We start from the raw sequence: 10,164 nt of genomic DNA on the forward strand, positions 1-10,164 counted from the left end.
AATTACATACCACCCTCTGGGACCTCTTTAGGAGCAATACTTCCCCTCTCGCAAGCACGGGAGTTTGAGTGTAGGCAAAATTTTTAATAAAAGGAAGGAAACAAGCGCATTCCCATTGGAGAAACACCACAAACAGGATTAACAAACATTAAACACACCCACCTGTAAGTTACATTTGCATGTCCTTTTCCCCTTAGGTCTTAAGTCCAGTTACCCCAAGGTCCAACAACCCAAAAGTCTTGTCAGCTGGCCACCCCAGAATTCAAGAGTTTACCTGCACAGTTTTACTCCCCCAGCCTGAGTGGACATGGGGAGGGGAGTCCACACAGATGTTAGGGGCACTTACGCGGGTTCGGGCCAACTGCTCCGCCTCTCCATGGAGTTTTGCTTGCGCCTTCACCAGGACCCACATACACCACACCAGCTGCTGCCACCCTCCAGGCTGTCTGTGCAAACCCACTTCACTCACTGTTCCATGGGCTGCTCCAACACACGTGCAAACTGCTCCACTCTGCAGCAACTTAGGGATAGGTCTTCAGGGCCCCCCCATGGGTACACAGCACTCAGTGATCTCAGCTCAAGCTCGTAGTAGGGGAGCCCTGGTGCTGGTGCACCATTGGCCCAACATGAATTTAGCTTACAGTCTCTAGGCATGGACTCTTAATGGAATCAAATGCTCTTCTGTAACATTGGAGAGAAGAGAATGTTGCATGGTGTTCGGCCCTTCAAAAGGGGCCTATGCATTCAATGTACAGCACACCAGCCCCCCAACTTTTCTCTCATTCATGGAGGTTTGGAAAAATACCCATATCCCATGTTTAGCAGTACACCCACTGAGGTTGAGTCATTCTGTCTCTGTCACAAAGCAGTCCCACAGCTCCCCATTCACACAATCAGGGTGACAAACTTTTTTTTCCCTTCTGCCCCAATAACAAAGAAAATGGGGATCCCAGAGCTGTAAAAATAACCATCCCAGTCTGCTGTGGGCTTATGCTAAGTGGGGGGCCGATGCCAATGCAAATCTTTCTACACTCTTTAAAATTCTTTCCACACTTCCTACAATTTACCACCAGATGTCAGGGTAGTGCTCATCCTGACTCTGCTTACATTAAAAGTTCCTTTTCTACACTCAGACTGTGCTTGCGCGTGGGGAAGTATTGCCTCTCACAGGCACCCAGGGGTGGTATGTAAATTTCCCAGGTTATTGGGTGAGGGCTTGAGCCGGTTCTGGGTTGTATCGATGGAAAGGAACCTCTAGATATTGAACCCAGCCCTGGTTGCTGTCGGCTTCACCTGGCAGGAGGGTTACATAATAAAGATACAAACAGCCTGTAATCACCAGCTTCTGCCCACCCCCTGCTCTGCCCTCTTCCAGGGTTTTCCTGCTCCCTTTGTGGCCTACCACAAACAACTCTGTCCCCATGCTGCCCCTGCACCCAACACATCCTCCCTGCCGCTTTGCCCACTCTTCTGCTTCAGTCTCACTGCTCTGGCTGGCCTGCCGCCCCTGCCTCTGGCTGCGGAGTCAGCCTTTGTTCTAGGGTGGGTTGCTCTCTTTGACATACTAAGACAGTGTGTGTTTGATATGGCACCTTTAGGCCAGGATCACTTACTGTTGTAACCCTTTGGCTGTGTCTGTCTAGGATACTGCATAAGTAATCTGTGCCCTGGAGAACAGCGCCCCTGTGTGGCCAGAGGAAGGATGGTCTAGTGGTTAGGGTACAGGGCTGGAGGAGACCTGGGTCCTAAGCTGCGCAGCCACAAACATCCTTGGTGACCCTCCTCAAGCCCCTTTGCCTGTCCGTGTCTCAGTTTCCCTTCTGAATGGTTCGGATTAACAGCACTTCCCTACCGCACACTGTGAGGAGAGCTACACTAAAAGTTTGTGAGGCCCTCACATACTGTGGTAAACTAGATAGATCTAAATACCATATGCCCATTAACCAACACTGTTATTGGTATTATATTCATTTGCCCTTTCTTCTCCTCTTCCTCCCACTGGTATGATTTCCTGTTTTCCTTTCCTCTTGGCCCTCATGTGGGCCAGGCTGAAGGAGAGACAGCTCCTAGGAGAAGGACTCAGAGAGGGGATGCTAGCATTTGGATCGGTTAAGGCCAGACTCGATCTAGTCTCCAGTGGGACGTTCCATACCTGGGGACTTGCTCCTGTAGCCCCCTTGCTGTCCTCTGGCTATTGTGGGGTGTCGTGTCTAACTTAGTCCCTGGTCCTACAGCCCTTGCTCACGGGAATGGCCTCACTGAAGTCATGAATAGTGAGATTGGGCCCTTGAAGTGAAGCATCTTGGGGCAGGGCATGATCACGCCTCGGCGGTAAATGCCACGCACACCTCTAAGGCTGGACTACACTAATAGAGTTACAAGGGAAGCAGTAAAAGCTCAGGTCTCCTCTTAACGGCTGCAGCAGATAACGCTGATGGGACCGTGTGGGGATGCTTCCAAAGTGCACGGAGCGGGGGTCCTGGGCTGCTCTCAGGCAAGGCGTCTTTCCACCGTGACCATGTGAAAACCAGCCATCTTCCATGCCCTTCTCCTCTGGCGTGTCTCCAGACTGGGCCGTGTCTCCACCACCCTTCATGCCCATCTTTCCAGCACATGTGGTTATCTGAACCAGGGAAAGGGGGAGCTTGGAGGACTCTCCCGTTCAGCTGAAAGACAGCTCAGGGTGCCACTCGGAGCCCCACAGTTGTGGGCAGTGTCACACTGCAGCGGGCTGGAGGCAGAGGCCAGGGGTGGATTCAGACCGTAGTATTTTAAGTGTTAATTTAGCTATTAAATGAATTATAAATGCCTGGGTCAACCCCAGCCAGCGTGTCTCCTCCCTCTGGCTCAGCTTTGCCGTGGCCCGATTCAAGGCTGAATTTCAAAAGAGCCGAGACTTTCCCATTAGATTTTACTGGCAGGGTCTAGGAATGGCCCTTAGTGTGGTCTCCAATGGTGCTTTGGGGTATGATTCTGCTGCTCATACCTCTGAGCTGATCCTCCCATACGAGAGCAAGGAGTTACCGTGATGGTTTTTCCTCCTGCATTCGCCAGACAACTAGCAAATGGCTCCGTCAGCCTGTAGTGATGCAGCGAGCGTAACCCTGCCTTCCTGAGCTGGGAGCAGAGCCTGAGCACCCAGAGCCCCACTGGAGCCAATGGGAGCAGTGGCTGCTCAGCACCATTCAGGCTCTGGCCACTGGAGAACCACAACACCAGCAGATCAAAAGGTGTGATAATTTCCCTCTATTTGACATTGGTGAGACCTCATCTGGAGTCCTGTGTCCAGTTTTGGGCCCCACACTACAAAAAAGATGTGGAAAAATTGGAAAGATTCCAGTGGAGGGCAACATAAATGATTAGGGGGCTGGAGCACATGACTTATGAGGAGAGGCTGAGGGAACTGGGATTGTTTAGTCTGCAGAAGAGAAGAATGAGGGGGGATTTGATAGCTGCTTTCAATTACCTGAAAGGGGGTTCCAAAGAGGATGGATCTAAACTGTTTTCAGTGGTGGCAGATGACAGAACAAGGAGTAATGGTCTCAAGTTACAGTGGGAGAGGTTTAGGTTGGATATTAGGAACAATTTTTTCACTAGGATGGTGGTGAAGCACTGGAATTGGTTACCTAGGGGGTAGTGGAATCTCCTTCCTTAGAGATTTTTAAGGTCAAGCTTGACAAAGCCCTGGCTGAGATGATTTAGTTGGGGTTGGTCCTGCTTTGAGCAGGGGGTTGGACTAGATGACCTGTTGAGGTCCCTTCCAAGCCTGATATTCTATGATTCTATGAACACTGGAGATTGTAATCTCCCTTTGCCAGTGGGGTCAGAAAGGGCAGCTCCCCTCGAGCACTCTCCAGCTGCCTGCGTCCTCTGTAGGGGGAGGATGTGCTTTGAAATGCCGCACGCCTGATTTAGTTAATGAAATAATCCCTTCAGTTGTTCCATTTCTAGTGACTCTAAAATCACTGAGGGAAATCTGCTTTAGCAGATGAGCAATTATATTTGCAAAGGGCATTTTACAGAGCCCGGCTTTCAGCTCCCCTCTCCACATCAGCACTGGGGCCAGCGGCCCACTGCCAAACTGGGTGCTGTCATGTGCAGGGAGAGGGGACTTGACTTGAGGGTCTGAATTAATAGCAGGAGTGTGGAGACCAATTGGGAAAAGGGCGGCTCTGTTAAAAGCTATGTTCAACTATCTGCATAGAAAAGAGCAGAAATAGTCAGGGTTTCTTATATTGAATGACAGTACATTCAGCCAATGAAATGTAAGATGGAAGCATTATATCATCAGCGCAACTTACAATAAATAACCACACCTAGCTCTTATATCAGACTTTTCTTCCTTGGATCTCACAGTGCTTTACAAAGGATGCCATTACCATTCTCCCCATTTTACAGAGGGAAAAACTGAGGCATAGAGAAAGAAGTGATTTGCCCACTGACACGCAGCAGGCTAGAGCCAGGCACTGAATCCAACTCTCCTCTGTCCTAGTCCAGTGCTGGATCCACTAGACTTTACTGCATAGAGGTTGGTTAGTGATTCTGAGGACAGACACGGGTACTTAACTATGTCTGAGCTCTCACTAACCCTTTTATGGATCACCTAATACACAGCGCTGCCCAATTACTGCAATAAAAATAACCTGCAGGCAGGGAGCAGTTTTGGCCCTGCCTGAACTCTTACATAATTCTTGACATTTGATTTGTGGAAGGACAATCCCTCAGGGCTGGTCTACACTGTGTGGGTGGGGGGGTATCGATCTAAGATATGCAACTTCAGCTACGTGAATAGCATAGCTGAAGTCAAAGTATCTTAGATCAATTTACCTCTGGTCCTCACGGCACGGGATCGACAGCCGCGGCTCCCTGTGTTGACTCTGCTACCACCGCTCACTCCGGTGGAGTTCCAGAGTCGATGGGAGCGAGTTCAGAGATTGGTATATCGCATCTAGATGAGACACGATATATCAATCCCCCAAAAATCTATCGCTACCCGCCCATACGGCGCGTAGTCTGGAGGTACCCTCACTCTCACAGACCTTGGGAGACAGGCCAGTCCTCGCTTACAGACAGCCCCCCAACCTGAAGCAAATACTCACCAGCAACCACACAACAAAAACACTAACCCAGGAACCTATCCTTGCAACAAATCCTGATGCCAACTCTGTTCACATATCTATTCAGGGGACACCATTATAGGGTCTAATCACATCAGCCACACCATCAGGGGCTTGTTCACCTGCACATCTACCAATGTGATATATGCCATCATGTACCAGCAATGCCCCTCTGCCATGTATATTGGCCAAACCGGACAGTCTCTATGCAAAAGAATAAATGGACACAAATCAGACATCAAGAATTATAACTTTCAAAAACCAGTCGGAGAACACTTCAACCTCCCTGTACACTCAATTACAAACCTCAAAGTTGCAATTCTTCGACAAAAAAACTTCAAAAACAGACTCCAATGAGAAACTGCAGAATCGGAATTAATTTGCAAACTGGACACCATTAAATTAGGCTTGAATAAAAGACTAAGAGTGGATGGGTCATTATACAAAGTAAAACCTATTTCCCCATGCTAATTTTCCCCTGTATTGTTACTCACACCTTCTTGCCAACTGTTGGAATGGCATCTGATTATCACTACAAAAGTTTTTTTTCTCCTGCTGATAATAGCCCCACCTTAATTGATTACTCTCATTATAGTTAGTATGGCAAACCCATTTTGATGTAACTTGATGTAAGTAAGAAAACTGCTTAGCAAAGATGTAACTTGTTAGATTCAGTTTTAGTCATTAGAAAGCTCATAAGAGCATAAGAGCATGAGAACATAAGAACATAAGGAATGGCTACACTGGGTCAGAGCAAAGGTCCATCCAGCCCAGTATCCTGTCTACTGACAGTGGTCAGTGCAGGGCCCCAGAGGAGTGAACCTAACAGGCAATGATCAAGTGATCTCTTCCTTGTCATCCATCTCCATCCTCTGACAGAACAGAGGCTAGGGACACCATTCCTTACCCATCCCGGCTATAGCCATTTATGGACTTACCTCCATGGATTTATCTAGTTCTCTTTTAAATGCTGTTTATAGTCCTGGCCTTCACAACCTCCTCAGGTAAGAGTTCCCACAGTTGACTGTGCACTGCGTGGAAGAAACTTCTTTGTATTTGTTTTAACCTGTTGCCCATTAATTTCATTGTGACCCGTAGTTTTGTATTTATGGGAATAAGCAATAACTTTCCTTATTCACTTTCTCCACATCACTCATGATTTGATATACTCTATCATATCCCCCTTAGTCTCCTCTTTTCCAAGCTGAAGAGTCCTAGCCTCTTTAATCTTTCCTCTATGGGACCCTCTCCAAACCCCTAATCTTTTAGTTGCCCTTTTCTGAATCTTTTCTAGTGCTGGAATATTTTTTGAGGTGAGGAGACACATCTGTACACAGTATTCGAGATGTGGAGCGTACCATGGATTTATATAGGGCAATAGGATAGTCTCCGTCTTATTCTCGATCCCTTTTTTTCATGATTCCTAACATCCTGTTTGCTTTTTTGACTGCCTCTTCACACTGCGTGGACATCTTCAGAGAACTATTCATGATGACTCCAAGATCTCTTTCCTGATTTGTTGTAGCTAAATTAGCCCCCATCACATTGTATGTATAATTGGGGTTATTTTTTCCAATGTGCATTACTTGACATTTATACACATTAAATTTCATTTGCCATTTTGTTGCCCAATCACTTAGTTCTGTGAGATCTTATTGAAGTTCTTCACAGTCTGCTTTGGTCTTAACTATCTTGAGCAGTTTAGTATCATACTGAAGCAAAGAATTCATTTAGTTTCTCCACAATTATTTTATCGTCTTTAAGTGCTCCTTTTGATCATCCAGGGGCCCCACTGGTTGTTTAACAGGCTTCCTGCTTCTGATGTACTTTAAAAACATTTTGTTATTACCTTTTGAGTTTTTGGCTAGCTGTTCTTCAAACTCTTTTTGGCTTTTCTTATTACATTTTTACTATTAATTTGGCAGTGTTTATGCTTCTTTCTATTTACTTCACTAGGATTTGACTTCTACTTTTTAAAAGATGCCTTTTTGTCTCTCACAGCTTCTTTTACATGGTTGTTAAGCCACGGTGGCTCTTTTTTAGTTCTTTTACTGTTTTTTAATTTGGGGTATACATTTAAGTTGGGCCTCTATTATGGTGTCTTTGAAAAGTGTCCATCCAGCTTGCAGGGATTTCACTCTAGTCACTGTACCTTTTAATTTCTGTTTAACTAACCTACTCATTTTTGCATAGTTTCCCTATCTGAAATTAAATGCCACAGTGTTGGGCTGTTGAGATGTTCTTCTCACCACAGGGATGTTATATTATGGTCACTATTTCCAAGCAGTCCTGTTATAGTTACCTCTTGGACAAGCTCCTGCACACTACTCAGGACTAAATCTAGAGTTGCCTCTCCCCTTGTGGGTTCCCGTACCAGCTGTTCCATGAAGCAGTCATTCAAAGTATTGAGAAATTTTGTCTCTGTATTTTGTCCTGAGGTGATATGTACCCAGTCAATATGGGGATAATTGAAATCCCTCACTATTACTGAGTTCTTAATTTTGATAGCCTCTCTAATCTCCCTTAGTATTTCATCATCACTATCACTGTCATAGTCAGGTGGGTGATAATAGATCCCTACTGTTACATTCTTATTAGAGCATGGAATTACTATCCATAGAGATTCTATGGAACATGTGGATTCATATGTTTTGTTTTGTTTGTAACCTGACCTGCCTCTTTTTCTCTTGCTTAGTATCACTTAAATCTCTGTTCTTTGTTTATAAATTTATTCTTGTTTTCTTACAAAACCATGTCAGTGCTGTATACGAAAGTGATGCATGAGTCATCTGCTACCCTAGCAGGCTGGTGTGTGCTATCTCTTCGGATTCAGCAAACCAAATAATTTCTCTGAGTGTCTAGTGAGAGCCGAAGAAAGGGGGGGCTGTCAAGGCTGAATCTCCACTCTGTCACTCTGAATGAAGAAGGTGGGGCCTGCAAGGATTTTAAAAATTAATACTGGCCACTCCAGGCTTGCATTACACTCCCAAGGTCACAGCTTCTCTCTGACCTTGGTTTGGTAAATGATGCCGCCACCCAAATGCAAAAAAAACCCTTTAAACCCAGGAAGGAGCACATGGGAATTCCTCCCTGTGGGTACCCTCAAGCCCTTTCACACCCTCCCCCGCCCAGGGGAAGAGCTGAGAAAGAAAACAAAGGAAATTAGCTGTGGCTATCAGCTAATCAAACAACACGCACAAACCTTTTAGGACACCAAAAATCCAATCCTGTTCTTAAAAAAGGTAAAAATTTTTAAAAACAAAATGGGAAAAAATAAATCTGGAACTCAGGCTTTTTGCTAGATCTTAACAGAAACAATTACAAAAATTAAGCATCCAAGACCGCTTTCTTGGGGGTTCAGTTTAAAGGTTACAAGCAAACAAAAGCATCCAGGGTTAGCACAGAGGAGATCCACAAGCCTTAAAAAATAAACAGAAATAAACCTGATCACGTCTAGCTAAACATTCTGATCTATGTACACATTTGGAGTTCAGGTAAGTAATTCTAGGTCCGATCTGCTGATTTATAAGCAGCTTTAAGCCAGGTAAGATCATAGCATGGCTGCTCTGTCCCTCCAGCCCAGAGAACGACAGAAAAAGGGAAAGTTTCTTTCCTCATTTTAAAAAGTTCTAGCCTTCCCACTGGCTCCTTTGGTCCCACTGGCTCCCTCTTTTTTTTTTCTTTACCTGGGGGACTTTTTAACCCTTTAGAGGCAAAGCAAGTAAAGAACAGCCGCCAAGAGGGATTTTACAGCTAACTGGCTGGTTGGGTGTCCATCAAAGGGAGCTACCCTCCCTCCCCCTTTATTTATCATAGGGGCACTTGGCAGACAAGAACAGGGAGGTAGTGGCAAGTGCAGGGGACAGCATGGCATAAGATGAGAAGCTGAAGCTGGAGCAATAGAATAGGACTTGAATGGGTTTTTTCTGATGGCCTGAAGCGAGGAGCAGTGGGAAGTGAGGAGACTGGAGAGAAGGTTACAGTGATCAGGTGGGTCTGTGATGAGGTGAAATGTCATGCTGGCCCTGTTCGCACTGTGAGCTGTACCCAGATGAACATTATGGGCCAAGTTCAGCACAGATGCTGTAGATCAGCAGGTGCAATTCATGTGTTCATCCCTCCTGGCTCATTATCCTGGGCTATCCAAATGCCAGCTAGTGGGAAGGATGTGACAGCCTTCCACTCTGCATTGTCATCCTCATGAAATAGGAATGTTTCATTCCTACAGTCGCTACTTTGTCATAAGCTGGGTCCTGCTGGCCAGCTGTCTGGCCATGTGCTCACATGCTCTGTGCTTTCATAATCCAGATCCCGGCTCCTGGCACTGGGCCTCGTGGGTGATCAAATGCTAATCTCTCCACCTTCATTCACATGGCCAGTGTAGGAGTAGGGAGCTAGCAGGCCTTCCGATTCTTCATCCCAGTCATGAGCCAGCAGAGGGATCAAGAGAGGACCAAGGGAAGATCCCTGGGGTCTAGGACCCACAGGCAGAAGGGGCACCAGCACAGAGATGAGCAGCAGGGAACAGGGCAGGAGTCACTGCTCAGCTGTCAGTGCAAGATCTAGGGAGGAGAAGAGTCGCTTGGGAGGTCCTTGGTGCCCCCTTTAACTCAGGCTATATCCTGACATGGGTGACACAAACAGGCAGGAGCTAAGAGTCCCATGATTCTGGTTCAGCCAGTGTATGTGGCACAGTTTACTTGTCATCCAAGGGGGAGGGAGGAGAAAGATTTGGTATATGGGAGCCAGGCATGATCTCAGTCCACTCCCAGCTGATGTCCACTGACACTGTGAACGAAAACAGCTGCATGTGGAGGTGTGAAGCAGAAGATGTAGTAAAGCTCTTGAAGTGGAAGGCCTGTCAGCTGCCCGTTGTGGGCAACACGGCAGCACTAAAATACAGGCCTGAGAAGCTGGCCCAGTACGTCTCACTTGGTTTCAAATACTGGCAGCATCAGCTCTGTCCAAGGCAGATAAGCCAGGCTCCGTCCAGACAGGGTCAGGAGGTCTCTCAGACCGTGATGGCTGTAGCCTGTGTCTGTTGTGA

Source organism: Chelonoidis abingdonii, chromosome 1, assembly GCF_003597395.2.
Source record: "Chelonoidis abingdonii isolate Lonesome George chromosome 1, CheloAbing_2.0, whole genome shotgun sequence".
NCBI classification, from domain to species: Eukaryota; Metazoa; Chordata; order Testudines; family Testudinidae; genus Chelonoidis; species Chelonoidis abingdonii.